The following is a 19,017-nucleotide window of genomic DNA, read 5'->3' as shown; positions in this document are numbered from 1 at the left end:
CCCATTAGGGACACATTTATTTTGCTTTTCAAAATAAATCTATGTGGTGGAAAAGTAAGTGAGTTTGTTGGAACTTGTTTACGTAAAATTGAAGTGAGGAAAAACATGTTTAAAATCTTGTTGAAATATATTACCAAGTTAGGAACTGTGGGTGCCGGTTTAAAGCTCACTTTGATGACTGTTTGCTTCCATTGAAATATTCTGCCAAATGGTGAGCACTTGCCCTAGTAACTACTACTGCTTCAGATCCCCCAACCCCCCCCCCCTTTTTTTTATATAAAAGACTCCTGAGCTGTTTGAGGGAAAGAACATGAGTGTATGCAAAGTCAGAGTTACTAAAAAACCATTGAATTGTTAATTTTGCAGGTAAATTATATGCAAATAATAGTGTTTCTCCATATTGTTAGAATAAGAAATGTATATCCAAGCTGGCTGGATTTGCTGTTCTTAACAAGCTTGCAGCTTAACCAAAATTCGTCTCTTTGAAATGGGAAGATACGGTTTTTATTTTTATTTTTTGACATCTAGATTCCTGGTTGGGCATGGCTGAAATCCTTTTAGGCCATTTGGAGTCACCCCCAGCCCCCAAAATGTGCAGTATGCTACTTTGTTAGCCTTAAAGTGCCTTTGACCTGAAGACCCTTATCATTCCAAGATTTTCTTGTGCCAGAATCACTATGGTATTTAAAGGAAATATTCTGGGAAGGCACTAAGAAATGATTGACTGTAGTGTTATGATTTGAGGTACAGTGGATTGGAAACACTCTCCTGGGTTCTCTTTACCTGAGGTTATTATTTATAGTCTTAAAAAAAAAAAAAAACAGGAGAAGTTAATTTTATCATAGTATATTTTTTCCATTCCCATAAGTATTTGTTGTTTTCCTACTTTATTGTCAATCCCCCTTTTATGTGTTATTTTTTTTCTTCAAATCACAATTTTGAATATTTGTTTGAAAATGTGAATATATCTCTCTTTTAAGACTAAGACTGTTCTGTGAGCAGAAACCAGAGACATCTGCAGTTTGGATAAGGAATTCTCCCACCTTTGAGTTGATATATTATCCTTCCAGTTGTGTGTTAGTTATTTTTGTATTATCTCTAAAAAAAGATTTATTTAACAGATTTTCAGTTTATTTGAAGTTGTGGAAAGAATGTCTAAACTATTGAAAAGGGTGGTATTTAAGCACCCTTGAACTTAAGTTATCAATTGATCTTGCCACACAGATCTTTTTAATTTATATAACTATTGAGCATGTTTTTTGGTCTAATTTTGGCTTTTCTATCCCCTTGATAATATTCTAAAATATTCTTTCATACTGTCCTTTTAGTAAACATTTTTATATTGTTGTTTGACTTTACCAAAAAAATCGGTAAATGTTATTTCTGTAATAGCCACAAAATTTCATGATATGGTATTTGTAGTTACGTTATGGTGAATAAACACTTACTGGTTGAAACAATACTTTCTAATGCACTTTTTCTTTTTCTTTTTTTTAAAAAAAAAATTTTTTTTTTTAACGTTTATTTTTGAGACAGAGCGAGACAGAACGTGAACGGGGGAGGGTCAGAGAGAGAGAGGGAGACACAGAATCTGAAACAGGCTCCAGGCTCTGAGCTGTCAGCACAGAGCCTGATGCGGGGCTTGAACTCACGAACCACAAGATCATGACCTGAGCCGAAGTCGGACGCTTAACCGACTGAGCCACCCAGGCACCCCACTAATGCACTTTTTCAAAACTGGTGTTGTGATTCATTTGTGGTTAGAGAAATCAATTCAGTGGGTCGTGACTGCATTTAAAAAATTGCCTAGAGGGGCGCCTGGGTGGCTCAGTCTGTTGGGCGGCCGACTTCGGCTCGGGTCATGATCTCGTGGTCCGTGAGTTCGAGCCCCGCGTCGGGCTCCGTGCTGACAGCTCAGAGCCTGGAGCCTGCTTCGGATTCTGTGTCTCCCTCTCTCTGACCCTCCTCCGTTCATGCTCTGTCTCTCTCTGTCTCAAAAATAAACGTTAAAAAAAATTGACTAGAATAGGAAATAATCAGTGCATCACAAATATTAAAGGCAAGTATTGTTTTGTGAAACCTTTGTTTGAGTTACATATGTAAATGAAAATAGCGCGTAATAGGTTGTGATGTAAATATATATTACCAGGGTTATGATTTAAAAACCACTGTGGTTTAAAAATCACTGAATTGCAGAAATTCACTAGAAAGTCATTGAATTATTTGAGATCCCATTTTCTTTGGAAAATAGTACATATTTCTTTTCTGTCTTTAGGCAAAACATTAACCAGTTGATTTTTTTTTGTGACCTTTGTCTACTCTGAGCTCTTGAATAGTTTGAATTACATGATTTTCTGTATGTAAGCATGAACTAACCTGATTGCTTAGGTTAAAATATATATGAAAAGTCAAGCATAGCACCTAAAGGGTGCCTCTTACAAAGGTAAAAATGACCTTTGGTTATGGTATCATTTATTTTCTGTTTGAGTGCAAACCCAGTTTATGAATTTGTGAGTTGGATACTAACTGGCCTTTGATATTTTGGGACATTTGGTACCTCATTCACAAAGACCTCTTGTATTACCATATTAGCAATGCTTTTCACAGAATGTTTTTGCTAAATAAAAGTATGGGTGAGAAAAGAAGCAGGATGGCCACAAGTGGGGAAGGCAGAATTTTTTTACATTTTTCTATTAAAAAAATTAAAAAAAAAATGTTTTTAATGTTTATTTCTGAGACAGAGACAGAACATGAGTGGGGCAGGGGCAGAGAGAGAGAGAGGGAGACACAGCATCAGAAGCAGGCTCTAGGCTCTGAGCTGTCAGCACAGAGCCCGACGCGGGGCTCGAAGTCACAAACCATGAGATCATGACCTGAGCCAAAGTCGGCTCAACTGACTGAGCCACCCAGGAGCCCCCCCCCCCCCCAATTTTTTTTTTTTAACATTTATACATTTTTTTTGAGAGACAGAGAGTGACAGTGTGAGCAGGGGAAGGACAGAGAGAGAGGGAGACACAGAATCCAAAGCAGGCTCCAGGCTCTGAGCTGTCAGCACACAGCCTAAACGTCGGGCTCGACTCAAGCTGTAAGATCATGACCTGAGCTGAAGTCGGATGCTTAACCAACCGAGTCACCCAGGCGCCCTCAAAAAGTAATACTTTTAATAAAAAGCAGAAACAAACTCAAATACAGAGAACAAACTGTGATTGTCAGAGGGGAGAGGGTAGGGATATAGGCAAAATGAATAAAGGGGAGTGGGAGGTACAGGCTTCCAGGTATGTAATGAGTAAGTCACAAGGATGAAAGGTACAGCATAGGGAATGTAGTCAGTGATATTACCATAGCATTGTATGGTGACAGTTTGTAGCTAAATTTATGATGAGTATAGGTATAACTTGTCTAATCACTGAGGCTTATACCTGAAACTAATGTAACATTGTGTGTCAACTATAATAAGAAAGTAAAAAGAATACTTTGTAAAAAGTTTATTTTGAGAGAGAGTGCATGCGTGCAAGTGGGGGAGAGGGGGGAAGAGACAGAAAATCCCATGGAGGCTCCACACAGTCAGTGCAGAGCCCGATGTGGGGCTCCATCTCATGAACTGTGAGGTCATGACCCAAGCAGAAACCAAGAGTTGGACCTTAACTGACTGAGCCACCCAAAAGAATAGTTTTAATGCATTACTATGTCAATTTACAGAAAGGGACAAGAATAGAAGAACTAACGCATAAGGGATGTCTTGTCAGTTGAAGATGAATTAAAATTATAGATAAAACATTTCTTAAATTATAAGCTAATGGTGAAGTTAAGTTTTTGAAAATTCATTTCGGTGTGACTTTTCACATACGTGTATTTCTTAGTGGGAAGATAGTTAAGCTAAGTTTATTTTTGTTTCATGGTTACTTGTGTACTGTGCCTCGATACTGATAAAGAATATTGCAATGAATAAAATAATACCTGTCATATAAGAAGCATAGTTTATTTATTTATTTATTTTTTAATGTTTTATTTATTTTTGAGACAGAGAGAGACAGAGCATGAACAGGGGAGGGGCAGAGAGAGAGGGAGACACAGAATCCGAAGCAGGCTCCAGGCTCTGAGCTGTCAGCACAGAGCCCGACGCGGGGCTCGAACTCACGAACCGTGAGATCATGACCTGAGCCAAAGTCGGACGCTCATCCGGCTGAGCCACCCAGGTGCCCTAAGAAGCATAGTTTAATATGACTCTGGAGCTAGGTGCGTACTCTATTTTGTGGGAGTCAGTTTTCAGGTACCTATTCAAATGAGTAGTCTTAGACGCCAGTTTATGATACTTAACTTTGGGGAAAATATTGTTATAATTAATATATTTTTGTTACAGGTTTTGTCGGCTGGGAGAAAACTGTTCTGTACAGTACTTTCATTTTCACTTTTATTATTTCTTGATTTTGTCATATAGTTACTGTTTTCAATTCAAAATGGACTTTGGGGAGGCTTTAAGTGATTGAAATAGCCTAAGTATTCAAGCAGGATTTCATTTTCCTCATTGTTGCTTACTTTGTATCCAATTTGGAAATTATCAGGCTTGTTCGTTGCTGTCAAATTTTCTACCTAAATCAAAAATTATTATTGAATAATAGAGTTACCTAATTTATACTCTTAACATGCCATTAGTTTGGGATTTTTGTTTTCCCTTTCAAAAATAACAGGGACATTAATTAAATGCCGATTGAGAAGACTACAAAGCAGTATATGTAGTATTCTGTTTTTAATTAGACTACATATAATTTATTTTTACTGAAGTATAGTTGACACCGATGTTACATTAGTTTCAGGTGTGCAACACAGTGATTCAGCAAGTCTGTATGTTAAGCTCTGCTCACCACAAGTGTAGCTACCATTTGTCACCATACGACACTATTACTGTATCACTGACTGTATTTCCTATGCTGTACTTTTCACCTTCATAACTTATTCTGTACCTGGAAGCCTATACCTCCCACTTTCCTTCACTCATTTTGTCCATACCCCTGCTTTTCCTTCTGGCAACCACCAGTTTGTTGTCTGTATATATGGCTCTGTTTCTGCTTTTTTGTTCATTTGTTTCGCTCTTTAGATTCCACATATAAGTGAAATCATAGTGTTTTGTCTTTTACTGATGATTTTTTTTGAAGAAAACACACAAAATTATGTATATATTTATATAATAACATGACATGTTTATGTTTATGGCTGGGACAGTTGAGGAAACTATACACGGATGTTTTGCATTTTCCCCTTCCCACACAGACTTTATACTAAGGAAGACAGCATGAGGAAACAGAGCAAGAAACACAAAAATTATATACAAGTGACAGTCAAGGAGTCTGGGGCCCAGGGAATCCAGGGATCCTGCTCTCTATTTCTTCTTCACCAGCTTTCTCCTATCCAATCTGATAGCTTGAAAAGTGAATGACCAGTCAGGAAGAAGCATACACACCCGCTGTCACCCCACACATGTATCAACAGGTTCATGGTCATTCTCATCGGGCCCAATGTTTGATGTATCTGAATTTGTGAGGTGAGAGGACGAGAGAGGATTACAAATCTTACCCTCTTGAATGGTTAGTTCTCACTCCTGCCATCCTAATTAGCAGTAGGATTCAGGCCAGACTAGTGATACATAGAATGAAGGTGCTGGCCACCTGCACCCCTCTTTTCCACTTGCTCATGAATTCACATTGCTGCTTCTCCTCATCCCATAGGAGTCAAGGAGTCAAGTTACTGAGCTCTAGGAAGGCAGAGATTTCTCAATGTTCCCTTTCTCTCTCCCGGACCACCTGACCCCCCTCCCCTTCTTCCAAGGTGAATCATCTCCTAGGGACCTGCTGCTCCAGCCCTGCTGTAATACCAAAGCCCAGAGTCTTGCTCAATGTGTCCTGTTTCTTCTGATCTCCTTAACAATACACCTGGCATCTGATTACATCTGAAATGTGGGACTCCACCACACGTGTGTGACTAAGCATGTGTCCTCAGGCCCACAGGTTGGCTGCCAGAGCAACTTTTTAGCAGTAAAGGCCAGGAAAGTGGGCGAGGGCAAGATGCTTCTAGAAGCTAGCTTCTTAGAACTTTTTCCTTGATGCTGAAAACCATGATATTTCTGAGGCCCTCTTGCTCCAATATATAGCCCCCAAGTCTCAACTTTTTCTCTCCCCATTTAGTCTTCAGATGGTTCCCATCTGTAGGCTCACCGATAGGCTTTCCTCACTTAGTTTTACCATGAATGGCATGGTTTGTTTGTTTTTTTTCAGCTGGCAGTTATACAATTTTGAAATTAGAATCAGTCTTATCTATATTCAACTCTTTTACAAATGAGGAAATAGAAACCCATAGAGGTTAAATGACTTTACTCAGGTTACACATCAGTTTTGCGAAGATGCAGTGCAGCTGGAACCCAGATATCTTGACTCTATACCTAGTGCTCTTTCCACTGTCCCATGATACTTTCAAAAGCACATGCTAGAAGAGAAAGAAAGTGTCCGTTTCATGTAAATGATGCAGGGAAAACTGTAGGAGACACTCAGTAAGGGAGGTTAGGTGGGCATTGTAGTTTTAGGCAAGCAAATGAGTTTTTCTTTTTGAGGATTCTCTAAACCTGCCATAATGGAAATATGAAGCAATAGCAGCCTAAGAGGAAAAAAAACAAAAACAAAACATGTAGAAGCAGAGAAAACAGATATTATTCAGTCTGCCTTTCCCAGCATTGTCAGGTTGGCCTCCAGATGTAAACCTACCATATTATTCTCAAGGCTTAGCCTAACCAGTTTTGGGATATTCTCTTCCAAAAGGAGAAATCACATCTTCCCAGGTTCTCATACAGAGAAAAAAGAGCATTTACAGCATTATGCAATCCTAGTCTCTCATTTCTGGCCCTTGCTTGGGCTCAGTGAGGGTGTGAAAATCTCAATTTAACCAAAGAAATGAACTCAGAGCCCCCTTTCAACCCACATCATCTTCTCAGCAGCTCCTATGGGAATTAGGGTCATTTCTGGCTCGCAAGTTGAGATCTAACCAGGCACTCATTCCACTCCAGCCTATGATATATTAAAAGTTCAGTGGGTGAGGAAGAAGAGAGAAGGGGAGCTGAGGTTACCCTACAAGCTTGCTGGTGATGAGTGAGGACTTTCTCTGGGGCAAATCCTGTGGGGTGGGAATATGATTACCAGTCACCAGGTTCTTGTCTGGTCCTGCACTTGGCAACTGCTTATTCTTCCTCTTGTCTTTGGCCATGTTGTGGTCTCTTGAGTCAAAGTACTTTTGCCCTTTCTGGAGTCTCTCCATGAAGTTGGAGCCATCTGGCTTTTGTCTTATGGGATATTTGGCCTTTAGCTTTGCCTCCTTTCCTCTCTCAGGGAGAATACCTCCTTTCTCCTGTGTGTCCTGCTTCTCGTCACCAGTCTCTTGTGCAGGGTTCTCCTCTTCTTATTTCTGGGACATGGTGGGACCAGGACTGGCGTATAGAGGGTTTGGGAAGTCAACCAGAGAAAGGAAGGGGGAGGGAAAATGGGGACATCCTGTGCTACTTCTTTGGCTCCTTTCACTAGGGTTGCTCAGTCAGAATGGTGGCCCTTGCCACTGTCTTACTTATTTCATTTAGCAACTTACCTTTTAGATCTACCCATGTTTCACAGATGGCAAGATCTTATTCCTTTTTTTTTTTTAAATGTTGATTTATTTTTGAGAGAGAAAGAGAGTATGAGCGGGGGAGGGGAAGAGAGAGAAGGAGACACAGAATCTGAAGCAGGCTCCAGGCTCTGAGCTGTCAGCACAGAGCTGGATGCGGGGCTCGAACCCACGAACCGTGAGATCATGACCTGAGCCGAGGTTGGATGCTTAACTGACTGAGCCACCCAGGTGCTCCAAGCTCTTGTTTTTTTTTTTTTGTTTTTTTTTGTTTTTTATGGCTGAGTAATATTCCATTGTGTGTTTGTACCATATCTTCCTTATCCATTCATCTATTGCCAGACATTTAGGATGCTACTACATCTTGGGTATTGTAAATAATGCTGCAATAAAGATAAGGCTGCATATATCTTTTTGAATTAGTATTTTAGTTTTCTTTAGGTAAATACCCATAACTACACATAATTTTTATGGTTGCATGGGATAAAGCTGGAAGAAGGTACACGAAAAGTTTAATTTTGGTAGTCTCAGAGTAGGCGTATTGGGGGAATTTTAATTTTAATTTTGTTTGTACGTTCAGACTTTTATTAATTGTAAATAATATATAGATTTTTAAAAAGTGAAGCACATTTCTACTTATGTCTGACACATTCTGGAAGTGGTTAATTTCTTTCTGAAATGAGAGGAAAATAAATTGGCTGTAGTTGCAGCAAAGAGAATCTAAAGGTTGGCATTTGAATTAAGTGATACAGCAGTGCAAGGTATAGGGTGGAAGGGTAGATAAGCCAAAATGCAAACATTTCTCTTCAAAGTGACTTGTTTTCCATGGTTATTTCCAGAACAGGGCAATAAATTGCTGTTTCATGGCAAGTAAATTAAAACATTTCCTTATGAACCTGCAATTCTTACTTTTTGGAGTTGCACTCTAATCTCCTCTCTGCTTCCATTCTGTTTTCGAAGTTCAAAGTATAAGTGGCTTGATACCAGTCACTTTTGGAAGGGAAGAATTGTAGGTTACAGCTGAATTTTGAGGATCTGCAGTAAGAGGAACAGAGTAAATCTGAAAAATTTAAGCACTTCTTGTTATGCATGTTTTCTTTTAGAAATTAGGTGAACTCTGTACCCATCGCTACCCTCTCCAGTGAGTCATTTTATAGCATGGTGGGGTTGGGGCAAGATACTAGAATTTGTATGCTTGACATATCTTGATTTTTCAAATCACCTTTCCCAGAAGAAATGCAGCTGCTGCTCTTAAAATGAAGCATTTGAATAGGGTGGTTCTGTCTTTGTAATTGACTTACTGTTGAATGCTCTGATTTCTTAAAAACTGAGTTTTTAAAGAAAGATTTCTCAAGTATAACAAACACATAGGTCATGCACTGGTTAAAAAGAGACAATTTAGCTCACTGAATTTTCCCAACCAGTAGGTGTCCATTGGTGGGTATCTGGTGTGAGAGTCTGAAGTTAGAAAATAATATAATAAACATCCATAACCCAAACCAGAACTAACAAATACTGACATTTTTTTGTCCTTTTTGTTTGTTTTATATTGTATTTTAAACTTAGTTTTTCTTCTACCTCAGTCATCCTTTTTTCATCACAGAGAATCACTATTGTTATTTTTGTATTTATACTTTTTATTATGAGTGGGTATTTATTATAAACAATATATGATTCTGTTTTAAAAATGTGTAAATGGCTAGTGGTATGTTGCACTAGTCATTCTACAACTTATATTTTTTAATAATGATTTTAAAAACCAATCATGTTGATACATGTTGCTCTAGTTCATTTTAACTGTTATAATATTATTATAATCAGTATCCTGATTTACATGAAATAGAGTTTAAAGTGTTTATGACAGTGAAACTAATGATACCCCTTTGTACTCTTCAAAGTGTCCCAGTTGGTTGATAAATTATAGGTCGCCTTCATTATACCATGCCCCAATTGATCTAGTCCCCTGTTAATGGACATATTCTTTTCAGTTACTCTCTTTATATCACAGTTGCAACCTTATGTTTTCTCTATTTTTAAAAACTTGTTTGAATGTGTTGACTATTTCTGTGTTAGAAACCATATTCTCTGTGGTATAGCTTCCTTGGTCTCAAATGAAAGCAAGACACAGGGCAGCAGGTCCTTACACTGATTAGCAAAGCTGAACTCTGGCAGCACTCTCTGACCTCTTGGTGGATAGCCGTTTGCTGTCTCACTAGTGAGCATTCTTTTCTTTTTACTGTTTTATTAAAACATTGTTTTTAATGTTTATTTTTGTGAGAGAGAGAGAGAGAGAGAGAGCGAGCACGAGCAGGGGAGGGGCAGAGAGAGAGGGAGACACAGAATCAGAAGCAGGCTCCAGGCTCTGAGCTGTCAGCACAGAGCCTGACGCGGGGCTCGAACCCACGAACCGTGAAATCATGACCTGAGCCGAAGTCGGGCTCTCAACCAACTGAGCCACACAGGTGCCCTTCACTAGTGAGCATTCTTAAATTGTATGATTAATTATTATGCTAGTCATGATAAGTGAAGCAGTGTGTTGAAGATATGTTGTCATGGAAATTATGTCAAAAATAATTGTTGCATTTGTAATGAAAAAATTCTCAGTGCTATAAGTAGCGGAAAGGTAGCTTTTAGGCCTAATGTACAAAAATCATCATGGTGTGTCAGTATTTTAGGAAAAATAAAAGAAAGTTAATGGTCATTGGGGTTTTAAGATAGTTTGGCTCTGTTATTTGGCTTTCTTTCTGTTTTTAAAAAATTTTTTTAAACATTTATTCATTTTTTGAGAGAGAAAGAGAGAGAGAGAGAGAGAGACAGAGTGTGAGTTGGGGAGGGGCAGAGAGAGTGAGGGAAGGGAGCATAGATCTGAAGCAGGCTCCAGGCTCTGAGCTGTCAGCACAGAGCCCGATGTGGGGCTCCAACTCATGGACCGTGAGATTATGACCTGACCTGAAGCCGACTGAGCCACCCAGGCGCCCTCGTTTGGCTTTATTTCCGTCCACATGTTGGTCTACAGCTGTGTTCTTCATAATGGTGCATCGGATTATCCATTGAGGCATAAAGAAATGTTAGAATTTCTACTTCTATACTTTTATCATCCCATATATATGTTGTTGATTTTTATAATGTACATATTTTTATTGATGTTAGTTTCCTAGGGCAGCCATAGCAAATCACTATAAACTGGGGGGCTTAAAACAACAGTTCTAGAGGCCAGAAGTCTGAAATCAAGGTGTTGTCAGCCATCAGACTTGGTTCCTTCTGGAGGCTCAGAGAGGAAATGCATTCCATGCCTCTCCTTGCTTCTGGTGCCTGCCAGCAATTCTTGGCATTCCTTGGCAGCTTATATACACAGTACTCCAGTGTCTGCCTTCATCTTCTCATGGCCTTCTCTCGTGTGTCTCCGTTGTTTGGATTTAGTGTCCCTGCTTATGTAGGATGATTTTATTTTGAAATTCTTAGTTACATTTGCAAAGGTCTTTTTAACAAATAAGATTACAGGTTTGGGAATGTGTGTGTGTGTGTATACACACACACACACACACACACACACACACACACACACATACATACATGATTTAGTGCCCCCACTATAAAATACATAAAAGTGTGTGTGTGTGTATACACACACAAGACTTTTTTTGGTGAGGGATGTGAGAAGGGGTCACATCATTCAGTTCACTGCAGGAATATATAATTGTGTATACACACACACACACACACACACACACGTAGAAGGTGGGTGCTCAAATTTTATACTGATGGTATACCCCTATCAAAGAAGCTTGGAGATCCCTAGTTCCGAGATCGCTTGGGTTAGATGTGGTTGGTACCTTCGTGTAATAAGGCAACAACCCTTGATGACATAAAAAGCTGTATAGAAGTTAACTGCTAACATTCCCTGTGTTTCATGTTCTCAGTAGTCTGTGCAGACTAAATGATCAGGTAGGTTTATGGGCTTCCTTTTAGGCCTGACAGGGATATGGATAGCTGTCAGATAGACTCAGGAAAAGTACCATGAAACTCTATTTGTGCTTCAGTGATCTTGACTCCTCTGTGCTACAGATACTTAGAGTAATTCTTGATCTCACTGTTTCTTTGGCCTTGAATGACAGGGTTATGGTGAGGTTGCTTTTTGATGCTTCCTGGCTAAAGCCCACAAGCATTTAATCCTTAGTCCACAGTAGGGATGGTGGGTACAGTGATTAGGCATTATTTGTAGGCCATTAATGTGTAACTAAAATATGATTTTTAATAATACAGAATTCTCTATCATTTAAAAGCCCCACTGCTCAGTTGGTCCTTAGTGTGTGATGTAGAACTCACTGTATGTTAACAGGTGTTTTGTTTTGTTTTGTTTTAGTTTATTTATTTTGAGAGAGAGTGGAAGAGAGAATCCCAGGCAGGCTCTTGTGCTAACAGCTAACATCCCCGGATGCGGGATTCAAACTCATGAACTGTGAGATCATGACCTGAGCTGAAACCAAGAGTTGGACACTTAACTGAGCCCCCCAGGCACCCCTATATGTTAACAGTCTTAATTATTACAAAAGGTCTGTTTTAAATTTCTTTAAAAATTTTTTAAAATATTTATTTATTTTTGAAAGAGAGAGAGAAAGAGAGTGAGCGGGAGAGGGGCAGAGAGAGAAGGAGACACAGAATCTGAAGCAGGCTCCAGGCTCTGAGCTGTCAGCCCAGAGTCCGACGTGGGGGTCGAACTCGTGAATCATGAGATCATGACCTGAGCCAAAGTTGGATGCATAACCAGCTGAGCCAACCAGGTGCCCCTGTTTTAAATTTTTAAATTACTTTTAGACTAAATACTGGATGTAGAGAAGAAAAAGATACCTTAACCCAAGGCTTCTGGTTTGGAGAAAAATAACAAGAGTACATATTAAAAGGGAATGCTTAAAAAAAAAATACATAAAATAAAAGCATAAGAATTACTGTTGGTGAAATAAGAGGGAGAAAGGGCACAGGCAATTATAAAATCCTGAGATGAAGTAATTGCAGCAATAACTAAGATTTCTGTAGCCTTTTTATATTATAAAGCCATTTTGCACAATATTATCTGATTTGATCCTCAAAACTTTGGTGATTTTATCTCCATATTACAGATAAGGAAACTGTAGCTTAAATGGATTAAATAATGTTCCCAAGATTAACTAAATTTTAATATTTATTTTTGAGAGAGAGACCAATTATGAGTGGGGGAGGGGCAGAGAGTGAGGGAGACAGAATCTGAAGCAGGCTCCAGGCTCTGAGCTGTCAGCACAGAGCCTGACATGGGGCTTGAACTCACGAACTGTGAGATCATGACTTGAGCCTAAGTTGGACACTTGACTGAGCCACCCAGGTGCTTTAAATTTTAAAGCAAGGAACTGAGATTTGATTACAGGTATTTAGACACTTAATTATAAGCCTCACCCACTGTTAAATTTTGTTAGGAGTGAAGGTAGTAGGTTTACATGGGATTGTACTGTAAAGACCCTGTGAAGATATAGCAGTAGCATTGTTTTGCATTTGTGTGTAAGTTAAGGGTATGTACACTTTTCCTGTTCTCTTCTAGTTCAGTTGCAATTTGTCTTTAAATCTCTAGGGAAGATCAGAGAAACAGTGCTGGAAGCTTCACTGAGGTATCTAATTTGGGAAAAGGTGTGCATGTGTGGCGGGAAGGGGGGTGAGTTGTCTACTGCATTTTCTGTTTTGGTGGCGGGATCTTCATTTTGTAACATCTTTCTTTTTCTTGTTCTTATAACTTTTAGCTCATTAACCTTGCTCTCTAAGCTGCATAGTGAAGCACCATTTCTAATTTAGTCTCCTGTGTTTAGCTTCTCAGAAGATTTTTTAAAAAATGTTTGGAGGTGTGATTTAATTGCAGGGCTGTTTGCACGTTGTCAGTGTGAAAGCAAAGATGAGTTTCATATTTAGACAGTGCATCCTGCAGGTTTCATTTGTTAAAACCTTCTTGGTATTCCCATTGTCTCAAACATGTGTGCATAATAGTGAAAAGAAAAAAGTCTTGTTTTGTTGTATCCATATTTAGCAATTTGGTTGAGTTATGGAAAAGCCTGTCCTCTGCCTATGTATTTGCTCATTTGGAAACCTTGTATAGTTTATAGAGACACTAGTGATTTGTTCCTCCGCCTCCCTGTGGGTTTTGTTCCATATTACAATCTAATTCCACCTCCCTGTCCCATATTCCGGTGCCGTTAATTTGTACATTTCGATGCAGTTTGTTTCATCGTGTGTTTTTGTAATCCAAACTGAATGTAACGAGCTATGTGCTTTAGGGACCTGGCTTTGCCTTGCCAATTAGAACAAAGTGGTTACTGAGAAAGAGTGTGTTTTAAATAAAACATGGCACCTTTGAGTAGGACTGACACTCATTTGGGAGTAAAAGAGATGGTTTTAACTCTTTGACTAAAAAGAAGAGTCATTACTAAAGATCAGCACTTTTTGGGGGAAAGAAGGGTAAAGATTTACCTCCACGAAATATGGTTTTATAAATTTCCTCATAGATTAAATAAATTTAAAAGATTGTCATTTGATACTTTTTTTCTTCATGTTTGAGACATGCATTAGCAAAACTCTCTAAATTCCTGAGTAATTATCTAGTGCCTGCTGCAGTTTCTGAAGTTTGAACTGTTCATGTTGAGGAAGGTGAGGGCATATAAAACCATAGGTATGTTATTAGCCTCTTTATTTTTCTAATATGTGAGGCCAAATTTTCTTTTTTTTTTTTAATTTTTTTTTCAACATTTATTTATTTTTGGGACAGAGAGAGACAGAGCATGAATGGGGGAGGGGCAGAGAGAGAGGGAGACACAGAATCGGAAACAGGCTCCAGGCTCTGAGCCATCAGCCCAGAGCCTGACGCGGGGCTCGAACTCATCGACCGCAAGATCATGACCTGAGCTGAAGTCGGACGCTTAACCGACTGCGCCACCCAGGCGCCCCCAAATTTTCAATATAGTAGATACTTGAAAGATACTTGAAAATGATGAGAGAAGTACAAGATTTTGCCACAGTGTGTGGATATTATTTTATTTTCATATGATAATAGAATTTTGAGCCATCAGTGACTTAAAACTATTTAGAATTTTAGTAGCACTTTCATCAGACATTTCAAATTTAAATTGAACTCAGGAACCGTGAGCTCATGACCTGGGCCCAAGTCAGACACTTAACCTCCTGAGCCACACCCAGGCGCTTCTACTTTTATCAAATATTTAAAGGACAGATGTCTTTGCATAGATCTTCATAGGCAGACAGTTTACTTATTCACAGCATAGGGAGACACCACATGTGAGTTGGTTCCAGTATTGTATTTGTATCTATACTACAGTTGATAGAGTTCCGTTTTTAGTTGAAATGCCAAATAAACTCTAGAACTCAACAATGATACAAGTAAAGCATGACGTTGCTTGTGTTTTCTTGATTTCCATAGGACTTACTATGAAGTAGACAGTAGGATTTTGTCAAAAGCTTTGAAATAAAGACAGCAAGAAGAAAGTTGTATAAAGACTTGGTAATGACTTTAGAAACATTATAACATTAACCTATATAAGCAAGAGAGAACAAGAGGAGTATATTTCTGTGAAACAATTAAAAAGTATGTAGGTGTGCCCTGTTGAAAAAAGCTGTTTCTGGAAAAATGAGCTCTGTACCAGAGGAAGCTAGCTAGTTTAATTGGACTAAATTAAATGAAACCTATGCATTTCTATCACTGTCCTATGAAAGCCTTGCAAACTATATTGATGGTTTGAGGAGACAGTCATAATATTATTAAATGTCCCATACCTCAGTTTGGAAGATTAACACCCATATGGATAATATTTTAAGTTCAAACAGTTTTCTGAGTAAAGATAATTAAGGCTTAAATCTGCTGCTATCTTCTCCTTAACATTCTAATCTATGGCTGAACAAGCCAAGAAGAACTTTGAAAATATTCAACATCTTCAGAAATCACTGAATTTGCCAGTTTTGCACAGAGTGACAATGGTGTTTTCTTTGACTCATATGGTTTAAGATCTAGTAGCTGTTAATTTCCATACTTGAATCAAAAAGTAATGTCAAGGGGCGCCTGGGTGGCTCAGTCGGTTGAGCGCCCGACTTCAGCTCAGGTCACGATCTCGTGGTCCGCGAGTTCGAGCCCCGCGTCGGGCTCTGGGCTGATGGCTCAGAGCCTGGAGCTTGCTTCCGATTCTGTGTCTCCCTCTCTCTCCGCCCCTCCCCCGTTCATGCTGTGTCTCTCTCTGTCTCAAAAATAAATAAACGTTAAAAAAAAATTAAAAAAAAATTAATGTCAAAAAGCCTCTTTGAAAAAGTTTTTAAGCACAGGTCCTAACCTTCTAATGGTAGTCAAAAGCTAAATTAGATTGTTCATTTCTTCTATGTGCATTCAGTTACTCAGTGTACATTGTGTTTTGTAACATTGTTTTTAGGAAGTCTAGAAGTGTTGAATCCCATTAATTGTGGTATTAGGAGATGGTAATCATAGGATATTTGGAAGGAATCTTAGAGCTTTTCTAACACTGATGCTTATTCCAAATGTCTGCTGAATTAGTGAGTTTCAAGTTAAGTGATGTGGTAGGGGTAAACTGGCTTGTTTTTTTTTTCATCTTTTAGGTCTGTCTTTCATAATTCCCTTTCTCTTCCAATGTAACTATGCTATGTTAGTAATCTTGAAGTTGGGACTAGAAAGCAATCTGTAACAAAGTGGCAATAACACTTATTTATGGGTACTCCTAAGACATCCTATGTGTTTTTCTGTTTACTATCTGTTCATTCATTTGCTGATTAAGTTTTGCAGTTTCTTAAGTTTATTCATTGTTCTGTAGAGTTGGTATACAGATGACAACCTTATATAATTTATTTTAAAGTTTATTTATTTTGATGGGGGGAAAGGGACTGAGAGAGGGAGAGAGAAGATCCCAAGCAGGCTCTGCCTGACTTGGGCCTCTGTTTCACAAACTGTGAGATCATGCATGACACGAGTCGAAATCAGGAGTTGGACACTGAACCGACTGAGCCACTCAGCTGCCTCTTTTCTAAATTTTTTTTTTCCAACGTTTTTTATTTATTTTTGGGACAGAGAGAGACAGAGCATGAACGGGGGAGGGGCAGAGAGAGAGGGAGACACAGAATCGGAAACAGGCTCCAGGCTCCGAGCCATCAGCCCAGAGCCTGACGCGGGGCTCGAACTCACGGACTGCGAGATCGTGACCTGGCTGAAGTCGGACGCTTAACCGACTGCGCCACCCAGGCGCCCCAGCTGCCTCTTTTCTAAAGATACATTGATTACAACTTTTTTTTCCTAAAATTTTTCTCAAATAAGAGGCTTGCAGTATATGTGAGGTTTTATTCCCATATAGCAATTATAGAATTAGTAAAATGTCTTAAAATGTTTTCTACATCGTTAGTGCCTTAAAGAAATCCCCCTGAATGTGACCAAAAGTCTTTTTTATTATAACCCCCCACTATTTTTCAACCCAAGATAAAAAGTTTCATGTCCCACGATATATGCTGTTTGGGAATGGACTTTTTTTATGGTGTCCTTCTATCGAGTAGTCTGGTTGTATAACATACCACAAACAGACAAAATTCTCTCAAAAAGTTTAAAAGGCCCTGAAGGAGGAGGGGCTTAAAAAAGAGGAGAGAAAAAACTTTGTATGCTTCCCTCAGACTATAATTTGTCTTTATTGAAGGGAAGGTCAAAAGCAATAAATTCATTTTTCTTTGGGTATGAGTGAAGTCTTGTGTTTTATCTCCAGTGGGTGGCACACAGAGATGGTGCCACTTGTACCTTATGTAGCAATTTAAAAACTTAGATACTTAATATTTTGGCTATCGAGAGGTTTCATGAAACTATATAGCATATAGAAAAATAGCAAGTGAATCAGATAATTTTGGACAATGGGACATTTTGCATTGGAACATCATTGACATAGTCTTATGTTAGAAGTGGTAATCACTTGGGGCACCTGGGTGGCTCAGTCAGTTGGGCGTCTGACTTCAGCTCAGGTCATGATCTCACGGTCCATGGGTTCGAGCCCCGCGTCAGGCTCTGTGCTGACAGCTTCAGATTCTGTGTCTCCCTCTCTCTCTGCCCCTCCACTGCTCAAGCTCTGTCTCTGTCTCTCTCAAAAATAAATAAACATTAAAAAAAAAATTTAGAAGTGGTAATGACTTAACTCTTGGGCATACCAAGTGGAATAGTCTTCATAAAGGAAAAATGAATGTCTTGCCTAAAACACTTTTTTATATAGTTTTTTATATAGTTGTTATAGAAAATACCTGACTTTGTTTTAAGTGGACATTTTTTCTTTTTTAGTGTTAATATTCCAAACCTATGAAAAGCACAGCTCTTGCTTAAATGCTTGTCACGTACCTGGATACTTGAGGCACTACTGGTAATCAGTCCTTATTATTTATTAAAATTTCCTGGGTGACTCTAGTTGCATCATAAATCAAAATTCACAAAACCAGCCTCACCCTAATATCAGAGTGATGTTTTTGATATCTCAAAGAGCTGGTGTAATTTGTCTCTTTAGTGTCTCCATTGAAAGACTTTTTGGGACCTCTTTTTGAGTTTTAGATGGAAATAAATGCAGGTATTCAGGGCAGAGATTTAAAGAGAATGGAGGGGAATGTAAAGGTACACAATAAGCTTGTTTTTTAAAACTGGAGCCAGGAGAGCCTTTTCAAAGTATATTGTAAAGGTCAAGTTTCATGTATTTCCTCTTTGAGCTCTGTGTGACTGAATGGAGGCTATTTCGCTTCTGATTTATAAGATATTTACCATGACTCAGTATTTTGTGAACACCTAACATTGTTAGTGCTTTGGTCTTTTGTGTGACCCCACCCTTAAAATAGAAAGCAGAGACCCAGTCTGCATTCACAGAGGCCCTTCCTTATAGACCTTTGCTGCACAATACAAAAGAGCACCAACCTTAGAGGAAAAGGAATTGTTTGGATTTTTCAAAAACAAAAGTAGGTTTTTTCCCCCTTCCTTTGTGTACGTTATAAAGTACCAAGATATCCTTTTTCAGTAGTTTAAAATTGTGACATATTCTTTTTATTCTTTTGTGCCTTGATCATGGTTAAGGGAGATGGAAACAATTTTTCTTAACTGGTATTTCTTAAATTCACTGGCGCTTTAATTTCTTACAGCATTATCAAGGAATTGTTTTTCACTGCTTTGGACACGAATTTTAAAAAGTTTTGCTACAACATAGATTGCAACCATAATTGCTAAGAGAAATAAGCCAGCATCAAAAGGACAATAAACTATGGTGCCATTTATTTAGAGTACCCAGAGTGGTCAAATTCATAAAGACAAAAAAGTAGAATGGTGGTTGCCAGGCGCTGGAG

General features: G+C 38.7%; 1 protein-coding gene and 1 pseudogene across 1 annotated transcript in view; one reads left to right on the top strand and one right to left on the bottom strand.

The window, feature by feature from the left end:
* Positions 1-19,017, top strand: part of ZFAND3 (zinc finger AN1-type containing 3) — a 326,219-nt gene that overhangs the window by 110,426 nt on the left and 196,776 nt on the right. The window lies entirely within an intron of this gene.
* On the bottom strand, positions 7,108-7,455 carry LOC124529398 (alpha-endosulfine-like; annotated as a pseudogene).

This window comes from Lynx rufus, unplaced genomic scaffold, assembly GCF_022079265.1.
Source record: "Lynx rufus isolate CCGP_SWC_20201006 ecotype Redwood Valley unplaced genomic scaffold, mLynRuf1.p SCAF_6, whole genome shotgun sequence".
Lineage (NCBI taxonomy): Eukaryota > Metazoa > Chordata > Mammalia > Carnivora > Felidae > Lynx > Lynx rufus.
This window is presented reverse-complemented; position numbering and strand designations above follow the sequence as displayed.